The sequence below is a fragment of the Neomonachus schauinslandi genome, chromosome 16 (assembly GCF_002201575.2).
Source record: "Neomonachus schauinslandi chromosome 16, ASM220157v2, whole genome shotgun sequence".
NCBI classification, from domain to species: domain Eukaryota; kingdom Metazoa; phylum Chordata; class Mammalia; order Carnivora; family Phocidae; genus Neomonachus; species Neomonachus schauinslandi.
In genome coordinates, this window is record NC_058418.1 from 42,363,968 (window position 1) to 42,382,123 (window position 18,156).

The 18,156-nt window shown below is 44.7% G+C and overlaps 1 protein-coding gene across 1 annotated transcript in view; it reads left to right on the forward strand.

Annotated features, from left to right (window-relative positions):
* Nucleotides 1-18,156, forward strand: part of TANGO6 (transport and golgi organization 6 homolog) — a 193,413-nt gene that overhangs the window by 174,264 nt on the left and 993 nt on the right. The gene's annotated exons all lie outside the window — the stretch shown is intronic.

The following is an 18,156-nucleotide window of genomic DNA, read 5'->3' on the forward strand; positions in this document are numbered from 1 at the left end:
CCGCTTGGCTGTTGGGATGGAACTAATTAGAACTAGCCTGAGATACTTGAGGAAGGGGTGAACTGTTACAGGTATATTGGGACAAATTCGCGTTCCTAGGACTTCTGTTTCCTTAACCACTGCACTTTCTTCACCTCTGTAATTCTCCAGGGTTGACAGATCCTCAGTCAGTCAGCATGGTAAGGGAACTGCAGGTGGAGAGGTCTTTCCAAAATGCAAATCTGCTGAGATCCAGTCCCCAGATAACCTTTCTACCCTGGTCCATGAGATAAAGACCAGGCTCCTTCACATGACACATGAGGCCCTTTATGTCCTGGACCCTCTCTGCCAACTTCTCTGTCTCTTCCTCTTCCGTCCTTCTCTTCAAAGGCCCTGACAGCCTCGTACCAGCCCCAGATCATCTGCATACTGTTTCCTGCCTCCACATCTTCGTCCCTACTATTTCTTTTGCTTTTAATTAAAGATTTTATTTATTTATTTGAGAGAGAGAGAGAGCATGTGCACACACACTGGGGGGGAGGCAGAGGGAGAAGCAGGCTCCCTGCTGAGCAGTCCCTACTATTTCTTATGCCTCGAATGCCTTCTTTTCCCTTCACCTATCCATCTGGTAAGCTTTTATTCATCCTTTAGGAATCTACTTAGAGTTTACACTCTTTGTGGAAAAGCCTTTCCTGATTTCTCAGGTAAAATTAGTAATTGCAGAGCACCTGGGTGCGCAGTCACTTAAGGGGCCAATGCTTGGTTTCGGCTCAGGTCCTGATCTCAGGGTGGTGAGATGGAGCCTGGGCAGGCTCTGCAGTCATTGAGGAGTCTGCTTAAGACTTTCTCTCCCTCTGTCCCACCCCCTCCCCACCCTGAATCTCTCTCTAAGATAAAGAAGTAAATCTTTTTTTTTTTTTTAAAGTAATAATCACTTCTCCAGGCTCTACAGTACTTTACATATCAGTTCTGGACTACAGTAGATATTGTAATGATTTGTTCATGTCTGATGTCAACAGGGGACTGTTAGCTCCTGAACACACCAATCACTATTTTTTTTTAATTGTGGTAAAAGATACATAAGACAAAATTTACTGCCTTAACCATTTTTAAGTGTACAGTTGAGTAACTTTAAATATATTTACACTGCTGTGCAACCAGCACCACCACCCATCCACGGAACTCTTTTCATCTTGCGAAACTGAAACTCTGCACCCATTAAACATGAACTCTCTGATTTCCTCTCCCTCAGCCCCTGGCAACCACCATTCTCTCTGTCTCTGCGAATTTGACTACTCATTCCATTCACTTTTCTTTTTTTTTTTTTTTTTAAAGATTTTATTTATTTATTCATAAGAGACAGACAGAGAGGCAGAGGGAGAAGCAGGCTCCCCGCTAAGTGGGGAGCCCGATGCGGGACTTGATCCCAGGACCCTGGGATCATGACCTGAGCCGAAGGCAGACGCTTAACCATCTGAGCCACCCAGGCGCCCTCCATTCACTTTTCTATTCCTCAGATCTCACACAGTGCTTTGCACGAAATAAGTGCTTAATGAATGTTTGTTGAGAGAGTGCATGAAATCTTTTCTCCAAGAGGCATGGAACACATCTCTTCATCTCTTTGTACCTGCCTTTATGATAAATAGATTTCCTAGATCTTAACCTGGAAATTCTGAGATTTCCAAGCTCTTCCGGTGTTCAGGTTTCCCAGGGGCAGAAGTTGTCCAAACAAGTTCTCGTTAGGAGGGAATTTTACCTCCCTTTCCTTAGAAACGCCTAACGTTTTCATCACAGTTGGGTTGCAGACATGCTGTCCCCAGATCAGCGGGGAGGAGTCCTGAGGCAGAGTGACAGGATGAATATTAATGTGCAGCCAGAACCTTCTACATTTCAAAACTTGGCTTCTTGACACACACACACACACACACACACACACACAAACACACCATAGATATACTATTTATGTACTCTCTATATAGCAGTGTGTGTGTGTATCTGTCAAAATTTTAACACATGTATTTCCTTTAATTCCTCCTGTCTGGGCAGAGGTTTCTGCCATAATTCCAGCCAACCCAGCAATGGAGGCAGCTGCATTCATTTTATCCTTTCATTTTCTTCAAGAACGCATGTTGGTAGCTTACAACTTTCTCTTTCTTCAGAATCGCACTTTGTATACACATGTTTAAGAACAAATTTTTAAAATATTTTGGAAAAAAGATGCAGTGCCAATTTGTGGATCAAAAGTGATTTTGATGGATGCCTGGCTGGCTCAGTCACTGGAGCGTGTGACTCTTGATCTCAGGGTTGTGGGTTCGAGCTCCATTTTGGGTATAGAGATTACTTAAAAATAAAATCTTTTTTTGTTTGTTTTTTTAAGATTTTCTTTCTTTATTTGTCAGAGAAAGAGAGCACAAGCAGGGGGAGCAGCAGGCAGAGGGAGAAGCAGGCTCCCTGCCGAGCAAGGAGCCCGATGTGGGACTCGATCCCAGGACCCTGGGATCATGACCTGAGCCGAAGGCAGATGCTTAACCGGCTGAACCACCCAGGCATCCCTTAAAAATAAAATCTTAAAAGAAAATGATTTTGACCCTATCCCCTTTCTGGAAAATAAAAACCTGATTGTTGATAGTTAAGAAAATTCCAAGAAGTGTAATAGGTTATATCCAAATCACGTCACCCTTGTTCCTGGCACTTAGATTTTTCCCAGGCACTGTTGTTACTTTCGAAACCATGGCATAACTCTTAGTCTCCTACCCACTGATTTTTCCTAACCTCCCACACTACTGCATCCTGGCTGCTTATTAGAGTCACCTGGAGAGCATAAAAATCATAAAAATAAATTAAAACTTTTTTTAAAGTCCTGAGTCCCAGCCCCTGTGATTCTGATTCTTAGGTGTGAGGTGGGGGCCCAGCCATGTTAAACATTCTCCAGGGGACTGTTACGTGCAGCAAGGGTAGAGAATCCCTACACTAGAAAGATGGTGTTGCGCAGAGGCAAAGTCTGGGCTTTGTAGCCAAGCTTCGGTGTGGGTGGCGGGGGGTCCTTTCTCTGGTCTAGTCCATGCCGTGTACATATTAGTGCATAATGCAAAGCCCATCAGGGCCTCTGATGTGTCAGTGACTGGTTTTCTCTGGCCTTTGGTCTAATTCTCTAACCTTTTGTTCCTGAAGCATCTTGCACAGAGCCTAGAATTCCATTGAGCAGATGCCCTCAGGAGAGTGACCTGTCCTTCCTCTCTGGGCGACTCAAGCTAGACCTGAAGCTGGGTGACCTGGCTGAGCCTGGGGTGATGTGGGATGTCCTAAAGCAAACCGGTGGCCCAAAGGAGAGCCAAACCTTACAGTCAGCCAGGAGCCCAGTTACGGCTCCCCTCCTCCCTGCCCAGGCTCCATCCAAATAAACAGCATTGATGGTGCAGGGAAAAGGTCACATTTTCTCCACAGCTTCCTCTTACATACTGGATTTGCTAGTAACTGCACATGTTTAAAAGCAGAGTTTGCAGAGTGAGACTTCACAGATGCAGGTTTGAATTCTAGCTGTGTCCTTGAGCAAATCACTGAAACCATTCTAAGTCCCCTTCCCCTAATTTGTTTGTTTGGTTTTTTGTTTGTTTAAGTAGGCTCCACATTGGAGCCCAATGCGGGGCTTGAACTCATGACTCCAAGATCAAGACCTGAGCTGAGATCAAGAGTTGGGAGCTCAACCGACTGAGCCACCAGGCGCCCCTACCCTCCCCTAACTTGTAAACTGGGCCTAATAACACCTACCTCATAGGATTAAAGGAGATAATGTGTGCGAAGGGCTTAGCACAGTGACTGAAACATAGTAAACACGTAGTGAGCCTTCTGCAGGCACAGTCTAATCCCACGTGGGAGGCATTAGGCACCGGGAGGGGACAGGCCGGGGCTCCCTCAGCAGGGTGTCTGCACGGAGGGCCTCCAGGGCCAGGAAAGTGGAGGTCACGGAGTACAGTTGGAAAGCTGGGACTGTAATCGCCTTTTAAGGACAAAGCTCCCGATCTCCTCTCCCACAAGCCGCAGCCTGCTGCCTTTACACACACTCCGGCCATTTTTCCTGCCTTCTTTGTTCTATTTCCGTGCCTGTGGGGGTGAAGGAAAGCTGCTGCCTTCCTCAGGTTGCTATTTAGAGACATTCTGAAAGACGCGGCCGCGGTTGCTCCTAGGGCCCAGCAGTGCGGCTCCTGGCCGTGCGGCGGCCCCCTCCACGCCTCGGGCGGCATGCCTCCGCCTGAGGTAGCCCAGGGGCACACAGTAGGTGTTGTGCAGCTAAGTCCCGTCGCCTACTTTTTGTCTAGGACTCCTGAGCTGTCACCCCTACCAGGGGTTAACCGCACTGGCCGTCTTGCTCTTTGTCCCTCAACTGCCAACCTGCGTACGTACCTGTAGCATTTTTGGCACTTGACCAGTTAAAATTTTTCTCCTTTTTCTTCACTGAAAATCGCGCGTGATACTCCCTGCATCCCCATCCCACCCCTTCTCCAATTTGCACTCGAGAGACCCTCCCCGTTTAACAGCCAGACCCAATCTAGAAAGGGTAAAAATGCCATTTATCTCTAGGTCTAGCAGAGAAAAATACTTTAGAAATAAAAAGGGTTTTGAAAAGCTCAGTAGCCTCTGGTTAATCATAATGCTACCCTGAACTTCAGCATGTTTGAGATTCTCTGTCAGGCATGGATAGAAATCTCTTAGACATTAGTAATCCCGTCTTTCTTTGCCGACCTTCCCCTCGCTTTCAGTGAGGTGTCTCAAAAGCCCAGACTTTCTATTTGAATCAGCCCTAATTTCTTTTTCATACACCCATCAAAGTGAAGGTTTGGGTTTTATCAGTAAAGCATTTATTCTTCTTGAGGCCAGAGCTCCCTGAATGAGGTCCAAATTGTCTACCTCCATTATGCTTCTCCAATGTATTTGTTTCCTGCCCATTATCTTAGAGAGGCTGCTTGCCTCCAAGACCTCAGAGCCTGGCTCCTGTCTGCTTGCCCTGCAGAGTGCTTTCTGGTGCCCCCAGCCCTGCGGAATAGCGCGGTCAGTGTTCCCAGTCGTCTGGGACCCGCGCTGGCCCTGCTTCTGCACTCAGACTGCCTTAAATCTCTTTACCTCCTCTTACATCTTTTCTTCTAATTCCTCTCCATTTATTCGTCTTCCTGACATCTTTGTTGTGGGCCTCTGCTCGCTTTCATTTTCAGAGTCATGCCTTTCCCCTCATTTTCTTGGCCCCGTGGTGGTAAACCCAATTATTTCAGTGTCAGTGTAATAATAGCAACAATACTTTGAATTATATATCCCTTGGCTTATCATAGCAGAGTACTCTCACACGAATTATCTCTTTTGATCCCACAATCAACTTGTAAGGTAGGCAGTGTGCTTTCTGCTTCCCACTTCGGCAGAGGGAAAATAATAACCACTTGGAGGGGCAGAATAGCGTAGTAGTTAATAATGAACTTTGGCCCCAAGCAAGGCTTGGAGTTTGAGTCCTGGCTCTGCCTGTTACTAGCTGTGTGGCCTGGGGCAAACTGGAGATAATAATGGTACCTCCCTCATTGTGTTGTGAGGATTAAGTGAGTGTAGATAAAACGCCTAGAACCATACCTGGCACATAACAGGTTTTATGTAAGGATTAGCTATTGTTAGTAGACATTCACTTATTTATTTGTCAAAAATTTACTACACGCCAGAGCTGCTCCATGCCAGGCTCTGTCCTAGGCCTCACTGAGAGAAGAGTAACAAGAAGGACACGGAGATTACAGTACTTGTCGGGGAGACTGACAAACCTCCACTTATTTAGCACTTACCATATGCAAGTCTTTGTGCTTGGATCTTTATAGACATTGACTCTCATTCTTACAACAACCTTAAAAGGAGGCAGTGTCATCCCCATTTTACAGTTGAGATCACTGGGGTTCCGAGAGCTGAAGTCGTTTGCTCCAGATTCCCTGGCTAGTGATTGGGAGCATCATCATCCACCTCACCCAGTTCACCTGCCTCCGGGCCATTAGGTTTAGCTCTGCAGGTCTGTCTCCCTGCTCTGGAGGTGAGCTCCTGAAGGATGGACACAGGTACTCGTTACCCAGAATGCTTAGCAGAGGGGCACCTGGGTGGCTCAGTTGTTAAGCATCTGCCCTCAGCTCAGGTCATGATCTCAGGGTCCTGGGTTCGAGCCCCGCATCAGGCTCCCTGCTCAGTGGGGAGTCTGCTTCTCCCTCTCCCTCTGCCTCTGCTTGTGTTCCCTCTCTTGCTGTGTCCCCTCTCTCTGTCAAATAAATAAAATCTTTAAAAGAAAAAAACCAGAATGCTTAGCAGAGCCTCCTGCACACGGTTTGGGGAAAGGTGGCTGAGTTGTGCTCTGCTGATGATCCTTGACTCTCTGTACTTAGTCCCATCTGTCCACTCTCACTGCTCTCAGCCACCAAGTCAATCACTCATCTTAACACCAAGGCACAGTGGTCATAATGAGGACCCTTAGTAGTTGGCCTGTAGCTTCCTGACAGATTCCTACTACACCGAATGCTTTATTCTAATATGTTGTAAACAGAACTAGTTGGATTCTGGGGTCTTCTCCTCTTCTGGGCTCCAGTCTAGAGAATCTTTTTGCCTGCCAGGCCGGTTTCCACCAGTAACTCCAGTCTCGGCCCCCTTGTTCTCCTGTCTGCCCCTACCTTTTATTTCAACGTCTAACTTCCCTGGTTCTGTCCTTGTGCCCAATATTTATTAGCCACAAGAAGCCACAACTGGTGGGTGATAGGATTGGACAGAATTGAGCTTGCTTTCTTTCTGATCTTTTTTGCCTCACGTGTTGGTTCTATGGGAGGATTGAATTTCTAACTACAGTTAGTGTATGGTGGCATTTAACTTTTTTATCCTTTTGTATTTAGCAATCCATTTTCCCCTTAAATATGAAGAAATTATAGATGGAAAATCCTCTGCTAGATAGCATCTTTGTAGAGTTTTTATTTCTGTAAATGTCTTACCTGTGACCATTCGTGTTTTATCTTACTGGTCCCACATGGTGAGAGAAGAATAGCAATTTCATCCACCTAATTTCTATTTGTAAAATCACCTTGAAGTATAAATGACTTTTAAAATACTAAAATAGGGCCGCCTGGCTGGCTCAGTCAGAAGAGCAAGAACATGTAACTCTTAATCTTGGGGTCATGAGTTCGAGCCCCATGTTGGGTGTAGAAATTACTTAAAAATAAATAAATGAAACTTAAAAAAAAATAAAAAATAAAATACTGAAATAATTTTTGAAAACTGTAAATGCATCTACTAATTACTCAATGTCTTTACTAATGGAGCTTGTGTTAGGTAGTTTTTGACTAGAGACCTTTTTTCATTCCTCTTTCAGATATTCTGGGCTATAGTTATATTATTTTGTGATCATGTGGTTATATTGCTTTTATAATCAAATAAATACATTTAGGAATTAAAAAGAAGAAAGACATTTGCCATTTATTTCTTCTTTTGATCTCAACTCATAGATATAACAACCACTTCTAGGATGTTCCAGGTCAAGCTCATTGAAAGAGTCAAACACTGTTTTCCTGCTTTCCCATTGAAAGTGCACCTGTGTGCCCAAGGCAGTCTTTTGCTCACACCATTTCCTTATTAGTATGGCCTGCCTCATCTGGTCTTTTCTAAGCCACATCTAACCCTAAAGACTGCCCTTGTCCCTGAAGCATCAGCTGTGTGTGCTTCAAAGAAAGGAACTGGTACCTGGAGGAGAAGGGGTGTGTGTGTGTGTGTTTCAAGGAAAGGAACTGGTACCTGGGGGAGAAGGGGGGGGAGTGTGTGTGTGTGTGTGTGTGTGTGTGTGTGTGTGTTGTAGAGGCCACTTTTAGCAACCGGCTTGAGCACTGGATACCTGAGTAAGGGAAAAGGGCCCACAGTGACCACTGGGCTGAATGCAAGCAGGCTCATTAGCCGACCCACCTCAAAATATCCATAAGCCCTAGGTGGCCAACAGGCTACTTAGAACCTGGCACAGGTACCAAAAAAGGGAAATCCCATACATTCCCATACCTCCTCACTTCCCCTCCTTAACAACAGCACAAACCCCCCCCCCCCCCCCCCGACTCTTAGCAGACAGTCTCTCCTTTGCTGTCCTGTCCATGGCTCCCTTGCAGTGTATTCAATAAACTTCTGTCTCCTTTGTTCTGCCTTGGGTGAATTCTTTCACCACCTGCATGTGGGCCTCCACCCAATCGGGTCCCATTGTGTTGTGCGCCTGTGTGTACTTGTGTGTGTGTGTGTGTGTGTGTGTGTGTGTGTTGCATGTGAGCTCTAAATTCTTTTAAGAAAACACCTGAACCCCACCCCTTTCCAAAGACTTTTCAGACTAAGAATCTGAGTACTTGTTTACGATATCCGTGGTCTCTGGGTGGCTCAGTGGTTAAGCGTCTGCCTTCGGCTCAGGTCATGGTCACAGGGCCCTGAGATCGAGCCCCGCATCAGGCTCTCTGCATCGGGCTGTCTGCTCCGCGGGAAGCCTGCTTCTCCCTTTCCCACTCCCCCTGCTTGTGTTTCCTCTCTCGCTGTCTCTCTCTGTCAAATAAAAAAGCTTAAGGGCACCTGGGTGGCTCAGTTGGTTAAGCGACTGCCTGCGGTTCAGGTCATGATCCTGGAGTCCCAGGTTCGAGTCCCACATCGGGCTCCCTGCTCAGTGGGAGTCTGCTTCTCCCTCTGACCCTCCCCCTCTCATGCTCTCTCTCTCTCTCTCAAATAAATAAATAAAAGCTTAAAAAAAAAAAAGATATCCCTGGCCTAAGGACTTCGCAGATGGTGAAAATGTTTCTTTCAACCACCAGTTACAAAAAGCTAAGCCAGATCCTCTGGATGAGATGCACCCATCCCCACTCACACCTGTACTCCCTCTGCCTTTCCCTGGAGTCCTTGGGCCTCGATGCAGAGGGTGGGGGATGAAGAGCAGGTGTGTTGAACTCTTAATGAAAGGTTTCCTCCATGGGATTGCCTACATCCTGCCCACCACAGTGGCTCCTGTGAGTAACTTTACCTTTGAACTCTCCTGTATTCAACCCCTGATCCGTGGGATTTGGTGACAATCCCCGGCTGGCAGGAAGCTTTGATCCTTGGGGAGTCCAGAGGAAGTCCTTGTGATGTGTGGGATCCCCAGTGTTACAGGGATTGGGAAGAAGCCTTTCCAGGATGGGTTGCTAAAATAGACCCATTAATTAAGAAGGAGCCTTTGCCTAACACTCAGTTACCCAAAAAAGGAGATCCGGTAACTGATAACAAGGAGCTCAGCGCCCTCGAGTATGAAGTGGTGTTTGAACAAGTATTATTGTTATTTTAAGGACACAGCAGTGCCAAGGGGACAATTCCTACCCACACCAGGAAGGAGCAGAGTATCTTAACAGAACAGAATGCCGTAGAACCTTTTTAACAAGTAAAAGCTAATCTTATTTTGAATGTTAGAAGGCTCTAGCAAAAATTCTCAAAGATATTTCTGAGTAGGTGAAAGGATTCCTCTAGAAGAAGAAAAAAGAGGACCTTGTAATAAACAGTGGGAACTCTAGAATTTCTCTGTAAGAGACACTTTGGGCTGAACGCCATTGGAAAGAGTGTCAGGAGACTTGTCTTTAAATTATGTTCACGTAATAAGCAGGCCAGGTTTGCTTAGAATCTGCATTTATTTGAGGTGGCTTGAAGCTGAGGGGACTTGCTAAGGCTTCCCCGAGCCACTCCGTGGTGCCACCCTTTGGCTACAAATAAAAGTCAGAGCGAAGCCCCTATCAGTGAAGTGTTCTCCCTCCACCCATCTCGACAGGCAGAAATCACTTCCGTTGCTTCCACAGAAGTGTGGAGCTTATCACTTAGAGAGGCGATCATACTGTCTGGGGGGTGTCTGTGTGTGTGGGGGTGCGTGTGTGTGTGTGGGGGGGTGCGTGCGCGTGTGTGTGGTGCGTGTGCATGTGTGTGGTGCGTGCGTGTGGTGAGTGTGTGTGTGTGTGGTGCGTGCGTGCGTGTGTGTGTGTGTGGTGCGTGTGTGGTGCGTGCGTATGTGTGTGTGTGTGGTGCGTGTGCATGTGTGTGGTGCGTGCGTGTGGTGCATGCGTGTGTGTGTGTGTGTGTCTGCTTGCCTCCCCGCTAGGCTGTAGCTGCCAGAGGGTAGAGTTCGTGCATTATTCATCCTTTCATCACCAGCACACTGCCTGGGCACGAAGTAGGCCCTTAACAATGATTATCGGATGAGTGAGTAATCATGAGGCAGTAGCTCTAGGGAGTCATCCTCTTCCAGCAACCATCTCTCCTTTTCACACTGCCAGCCTCGAGGAAAGAGAGGTTACCAAAGGGCGGTGGGGATAGTGCCCCCGCCTCCCCCAGTCTGCATACGTCAGTGCTAGGAGACCCACTCCCATTCCATCTCAGCAGCTCCCTGAGAAAACCCAGAAACAGCTGCTCCACATTTGGGCAGCATCTCTGTGAGCTTTGCCCACAGTATCCGGGCACTTTAGGTGGCGTCACTAGGCAAGGAGCAGTGAGAGTTGTCTGCAGAGCCATCTGTGTAATATGTGGGGCCCAGTGCAGAACGAAAAGGTGGGATACCTGGCTCAGAAAAATCAGGAAAACATGCTGTTAATGGTATATGTATAGAAAGTTTTTTCCTTTCTTTCACAATTTTTCTCTCCCTCAATTTGTCATTTTTGTATTATTCGCTGTTAATGTTGTTCTAAGTAGAGAAAAATTTTTTAACATTTTTTTTTTTTAAGATTTTATTTATTTAACAGAGAGAGCACAAGCAAGGGAAGTGGCAAAGGGAGAGGGAGAAGCCAACTCCTCAATGAGCAGGGAGCTGACTCGGTTTTTGCTCAGTTCATGGTCTCAGGGTCGTGAGATCAAGCCCTCCATTGGGCTCCACACTCAGCACAGAGTCTGCTTGGGATTGTTTTCCCCTCCCTCTCCTTCCCCCTGTTCCTCCCCTGCACCCCCATTCCAGTGTGTGTGCACACTTTCTCTCTCTCTCAAATAAATAAATAAAATCTTAAAAAAAAAAGAGCGTTTAACCCATGTGGAATCACGAAAATTACACAAATTATATTCTGTAGCTTATACACACATATTTCCTTCTCAGCAGAACAGTGGAAACTGCACAAAACTAGCTCAACTGCTTTTATTTTTCTTCTTGATACGTGCACATTCTGTCAACGCTCTTTACCTTCAGTTTACTGGTGAATAACAAAGGACTGAAAGGAACAAAGAACTGTGTATTGTCCTGTTTCCTGTGTATCATCAGTTTCAGAGTAAATGGCTGGCTCAACATGAAGGATATTATAGGGTACCTTACTCATCCATGTTTCTTAGAAAGCCATTGTCTTCGGGCGCCTGGGTGGCTCAGTTGGTTAAGCGACTGCCTTTGGCTCAGGTCATGATCCTGGAGTCCCTGGATCGAGTCCCGCATCGGGCTCCCTGCTCGGCGAGGAGCCTGCTTCTCCCTCTAACCCTCCCCTCTCTCATGTACTCTCTCTTTCTCTCTCTCATTCTCGCTCTCTCAAATAAATAAATAAATCTTAAAAAAAAAAAAGAAAGCCATTGTCTTCTTTCTGTGTTTGAAGCAGGTTCTGGTTCCAGTGGAAAGTGTGGGCTCTCGGGGCTGTCCGTGTCTCCATGTGCTCAGTCCTGAATATAACAAACATGCTGCCCTTCTTCTGGCTTCAAGTCTTGCTGAACTCCTGCACATTGTGCGTCCCTCAGAGTTCTCTGCTCCTGGGGCATGGCAGATGCTAAGTGCAGGATGCACCGGCAGAGAATGGTGGGCACACATGTTGGGCATATCTCATCTGCTCACACTGACGCTCCTTTGTCCCACTGTACTTCCCTTAAAAAATACAAATCCAAAGATACAATTATTAAGAATTTTAAGACAACCATAACAGATCATTGAACAAAGCATGTGGCCCTCTTGACTGGGGGACCTAATGTGACTGCTCAGGTCACACACCCATGAAGCGAGCCTGAGCCTGGTTGTCTGGCACTGTTCCAATAGATGTTCTTCGAATTTTTAGTTTTTACTGAGTGAGAAACTGGCCAGGAGTAGCATGCATACGTACGTGCCTTCTTCCATTCAGAAATTTTTTAGGTATTTGCCATGTACCAGTCACTATATAAGGTATTGGGACTATACCAGAATGAACAAGGCAAGATATGGCCTCGGTGTCAATAGTACATGTCATCTAGTGAGGAAAACATACTTTTAATTACACAATAAATATTTAACTTACAACTGTGATACGAGTTACAAACAGAACTACAGGTAGGGTAGAAAGACTTACCTAGATGGGAGTTAGAGAAGGCCTCCCTGAGGAAGGGGTATTTTAGGCTGAGGGTGAGTAGGAGTTGCAGGGTGAAGAGGAGGTGAAATAGTCTTCCAGGCTGAGGGAACAGCATATGCAAAGGCCTTGTGCTGAGAAGGAGCTTTGCTCAAAGAAAGAAAGAAGGTCCGCCCCACCGGCACCTGGAACACAGGGGACAAGAGGGAGACAGGCAAGTTGCCTGGGGGGCTTGTTTTATGTGCCCCTTCTCGCCTACCTTCCTCTTTCCACTCCCCAACACCCATGCTGTTCAAGAATAGCAAAAGATGGAAAAGGCTCTTTCTCTATTCTTTAGCAAGTCCAAGATATATGATGCTACATGCTTAGCATACTTGTGTGGAAAGCTCAGGGGACTTCAGGCCCAGTTCCTGTACAGTTGACCCTTGAGCAATGCAAGGGTTAGGGATGCCCACACCCCACTCCCACCCCAGTGCAGTCAAAACTCTACGTGTAACTTATTTTTTTTTTTAAGATATTTATTTATTTGACAGAGACACAGCGAGAGAGGGAACACAAGCAGGGGGAGTGGGAGAGGGAGAAGCAGGCTTCCTGCGGAGCAGGGAGCCCGATGCGGGGCTCGATGCCAGGACTCTGGGATCATGACCTGAGCCAAAGGCAGATGCTTAACGACTGAGCCACCCAGGCGCCCCTCCACGCATAACTTTTGACTCCCCAGAAGCTTAACTACTGATAGCCTACTGTTGGCCAGAAGCCTTACTGATAACATAAGGGGTCTATTAATATATCTATTAATATATATTCTATATGTTATATATATTACATACTGTGTTCTTAAAGTAGGTTAGAGTAAAGGAAATGTTCGTAAGAAAATCATAAGGAAGAGAAAATATATTTACAGTACTGTATTTGTCAAAAATATCACACATAAATAGACCCATACACTGCAGACCTTTGTTTTTCAAGAGTCAACTGTACTTTGTTACCCACCGAATTAAGCATTTCCTATCATTTCTGCTCCCCATCTCCAGTTCACTTCCTGTTCCTAAAATGTAACCTCTGTTTCCTGTAACCTCTCTTTGTACTCTCTCTGTGCTCTGTTAGGACACTTACTGTATTTGTTCTGTATTCTTTATTTATGTGTATGACTTACCATCCCTACCAGACAGTGAGCCTTTAAAGTCAGGTTCTGTATCTCTTCTACCTATTAAATGGCCTTATGGAAAACCCTTGCCTAGTAGTTAATTCAGTTAATCAAAAAGCTTATTTATTCTTTAGTAGGTAATATGTTCATAAAATACAATATTAAAAAGGTACAAGAGTATGTAATTCTCCCATATCCCTCTCCAGTTACTTTCCCTGGAGGCAGCCAGTTTTGGGTTTTTTTTTTTTAAGATTTTATTTATTTATTTGACAGAGAGAGCACAAGCAGGGAGAGTGGGAGAGGGAGAGGCAGGCTTCCCGCTGAGCAGGGAGCCCGATGCGGGGCTTGATCCCAGGACCCTGGGATCATGACCTGAGCCAAAGGCAGATGCTTAACCGACTGAGCCACCCAGGTGTCCCAGGCAACCAGTTTTTTAATTTTTTTTTTTTCAGAGACAGTCCATGTTTATAGTACATAGGCTATAATATATATTTATTACAAGGTTTCTATGAAAAGCCACAAAAGTGAAAAAATGGATGAATGTCTACATTCTCCTATTTCTTTTTTTCTGATCTTCCTCCTTTTTAGAAATTATACATTGGCATAGACTTCAGGGTACAGCCAATGCTTGAAGTTCCAAAGTACAGAAAGGGGCTCCCGGCTGGCTCAGTCAGTAGAGCATGTGACTCTTGCTCTCAGGGTCATGAGTTCAAGCCCCACATTGGTCATGGAGCCTACTTTTAAAAAAAATGATAAAATAAAAAATAAAACAATCCTTAAAAATAAATAAATAAAGTGGCGAGAGAAAGTCTTAGAGACCATTTGAACCAGTTATTGTCAGAGATGCCGCATATAGTGACATAAACCCAACAGGATTCATGTTAGGTGGCACTATTAATAAATAGAAACAATACAACATAGCAGAGTGCTTAAGATTATAGGCCCTCGTCTAAGCAAAATACAAAATCCAGAAACCATAAAGGAAAAATTAATAAATTTAACTACATCGGGGCGCCTGGGTGGCTCAGTCGTTGGGCATCTTCCTTCGGCTCAGGTCGTGATCCCGGGGTCCTGGGATCGAGCCCCGCATTGGGCTCCCTGCTCGGCGGGAAGCCTGCTTCTCCCTCTCCCACTCCCCCTGCTTGTGTTCCCTCTCTCGCTGTGTCTCTCTCTGTCAAATAAATAAAATATTTAAAAAATAAATAAATAAATAAATTTAACTACATCAAAAGTGCAAATTTCTCCCCTGGAAAAAAAATTTCACAAAGAAAAAATGCCAACTATGACAAACAACATTTGCGACTTATATAATAAATAATAGACCTTTTTTTTTATATACAAAGAGCTCTTACAAATCAGTAAGGTAAAGTTCAGTTACACATACCAGAAACAATATGTAGTTTATTTATTAGATGCAAATTTGAAACAGCATGATGTTATTTTTCACTTAGCAGATAAGCAAAGATAAACAATTTACAGTACATAGCACTGACGAGAATATAATGTCATGTGGAGATGTAGATTATTGCAACTCTCTGGCCACATCTGTCACAATTTTATGTGTGCATTACCTTTTGACCTAGAGATTCCATTTCTAGATATTTGTCCTATAGATACACTTGTTCATGTCTGCAAAGACAGAAAGGCAGAGTGTTTATTGCAGCAATATTTGCAATATCAAAAGGTAAAAAAATGAGTTTCATTGGCAGATAAATTGTGTGACATGAATCCTATGCAGGCATTTTTTAAAAAGTATTTCTGTATGTGCCAAATATACAAAAGATCTTCAAAATATAATAAGTCAGTGGGGATGATGGCATATAACAACATAAAATATAATTCTGTGGTTTTAAAGCGGGGGGGAGAAGGCACATACATATGTATGTTTATAAATACCTAGAACATTTCTCAATTAAGCATGATATCCTCTGAGAAAGGAAACTAAGAGCCTGGAGTAGAAGAGAGACTTTTTTTTTTTTAAGTAGGCTTCACGCCCAATGTGGAGTCCAGCGCAGGGCTTGAACTCACGACCTTGAGATCAAGACCTGAGCCGAGATCAAGAGTCAGACACTTCAGGACTTCAAGCTCTATTACAAAGCAGTCATGATCAAGACAGTATGGTACTGGCACAAAAACAGACACATAGATCAATGGAACAGAATAGAGAGCCCAGAAATGGACCCTCAACTCTATGGTCAAATAATCTTCGACAAAGCAGGAAAGAATATCCAATGGAAAAAAGACCATCTCTTCAACAAATGGTGTTGGGAAAATTGGACAGCCACATGCAGAAGAATGAAACTGGACCATTTCCTCACACCACACACAAAAATGGATTCAAAATGGATGAAAGACCTAAATGTGAGACAGGAATCCATCAAAATACTTGAGGATAACACAGGCAGAAACCTCTTCGACCTCAGCCACAGCAATTTCTTCCTAGACACATTGCCAAAGGCAAGGGAAGCAAGGGCAAAAATGAACTATTGGGACTTCATCAAGATAAAAAGCTTTTGCACAGCAAAGGAAACAGTCAACAAAACCAAAAGACAACCGACAGAATGGGAGAAGATATTTGTAAATGATGTATCAGATAAAGGTCTAGTATCCAAAAATCTATGAAGAATTTATCAAATCCAACACCCAAAGAACAAATAATCCAATCAAGAAATGGACAGAAGACATGAACAGACATTTCTGCAAAGAAGACATCCAAGTGGCCAACAGACACATGAAAAAGTGCTCAACATCACTTGGCACCAGGGAAATACAAATTGAAACCACAATGAGATACCACCTCACACAGTCAGAATGGCTAAAATTAACAAGTCAGGAAACGACAGATGTTGGCGAGGATGCAGAGAAAGGGGAACCCTCCTACACTCTTGGTGGGAATGCAAGCTGGTGCAGCCACTCTGGAAATGGAGGTTCCTCAAAAAGTTGAAAACAGAGCTACCCTACGACCCAGCAATTGCACTACTGGGTATTTACCCCAAAGATACAAATGTCGTGATCTGAAGGGGCACATGCACCCCCATGTTTATAGCAGCAATGTTCCCAATAGCCAAACTATGGAAAGAACCTAGATGTCCATCGAAAGATGAATGGATAAAGAACATGTGGTATGTATATACAATGGAATATTATGCAGCCATCAGAAAATGAAATCTTACCATTTGCAGTGATGTGGTTGGAAGTAGAGGGTATTATGCTAAGCGAAATAAGTCAATCAGAGAAAGACAAGTATCATTCTCACTGATATGTGGAATTTGAGAAACAAGGCAGAGGATCATAGGGGAAGAGAGGAAAAAATGAAACAAGAGAAACCAGAGAGGGAGACAAACCATAAGAGACTCTTAATCTCAGGAAACAAACTGAGGGTTGCTGGAGTGGAAGGGGGTCGGGGGATGGGGTGTCTGTGTGATGGACAATGGGGAGGGTATGTGCTATGGTGAGTGCTGTGAATTGTTTAAGACTGATGAATCACAGACCTGTACCCCTGAAATTTATCAAACTCAACACCCAAACTTGTTTAAGACTGATGAATCACAGACCTGTACCCCAAATTTATCAAACTCAACACCAAATAATACATTGTATGTTAATAAAAAAATTAAAAAAAAAAAGAGTCGGACACTTCACCGACTGAGCCACCCAGGCCCCCCTCCCTGAGACTTATTTCTTAATGTGTACTTTTTTCTACTGTATTACCTTTTCAATAAAAATAAACAAATAAGAACACAGGCTCTGGGGGCGCCTGAGTGGCTCAGCCGTTAAGCGTCTGCCTTCAGCTCAGGTCATGATCCTGGGGTCCTGGGATCGAGCCCCGCATCGGACTCCCTGCTCTGCAGGAAGCCTGCTTCTCCCTCTCCCACTCCCCTTGCTTGTGTTTCCTCTCTCGCTGTTTCTCTCTCTGTCAAATAAATAAATAAAATCTTTAAAAAAAAAAAAGAACACAGGCTCTGGATGTTTAAAATCTGGCTCCCCCATATTTTTAGCTGAGTAATCTTGGGATGTTATGTAACCCTCTAATCTTCTATGTTTTCATCTGTAAAATGGGGCTAATATCTTTCTCATAAAAATTGGGTAATAGATGAAAAATACTTCATACAGTACCTGAGGCAAAAATAGTAGCTTTTGAGGCAAAGAGCCCTAGACCAGAAGTAATTTCACAAGGAGCCGCAGACAAGTCATGTGACCCCCTGTGACCTAGAGTCTTCAGTCTCTAGTTTGGCCAGCTGATCCCTAAGGCCTCTTACTTGAGTTTACCTGTTCTTTTGAAACCTGTTTCCTGCTAAAAGTTGTAACTCCAAAGCCGGGAGGATTTTGGAGGAAATGAGGAGCTCTGGGGAGTAGGTGCTTTGGCACCCTCCCAGTTCCATACCAGAGCCTAAGATGAGAGGATTGGAAGTGAAAGATGGGTGTGGCTCGATCTACAGAGCCCTCCCTTGTTTCCTGTTGCAACCTTGCAGTTGAAAAATAAAATTATAGTGACTTGAAGAAGGGCATGGAGATGGAACTGGGGTGGAAAATTTTTAAAGCAGTGGCAAGGAAAGGCATGCTTGCTGAAGAGATAGCCTTCTGGGTCTCATAAGATAGATGTCTGCAGATGGGTGTCCGCAGAGGGCTTTGTGGGGCCTAGAGAGGAAGGTGCTGGTAATTATGCTCTATCTGGGCACCGTGGGTCACCCTATCTGGGCACCATGACCTGTCTGTGGTCCTGAGTTC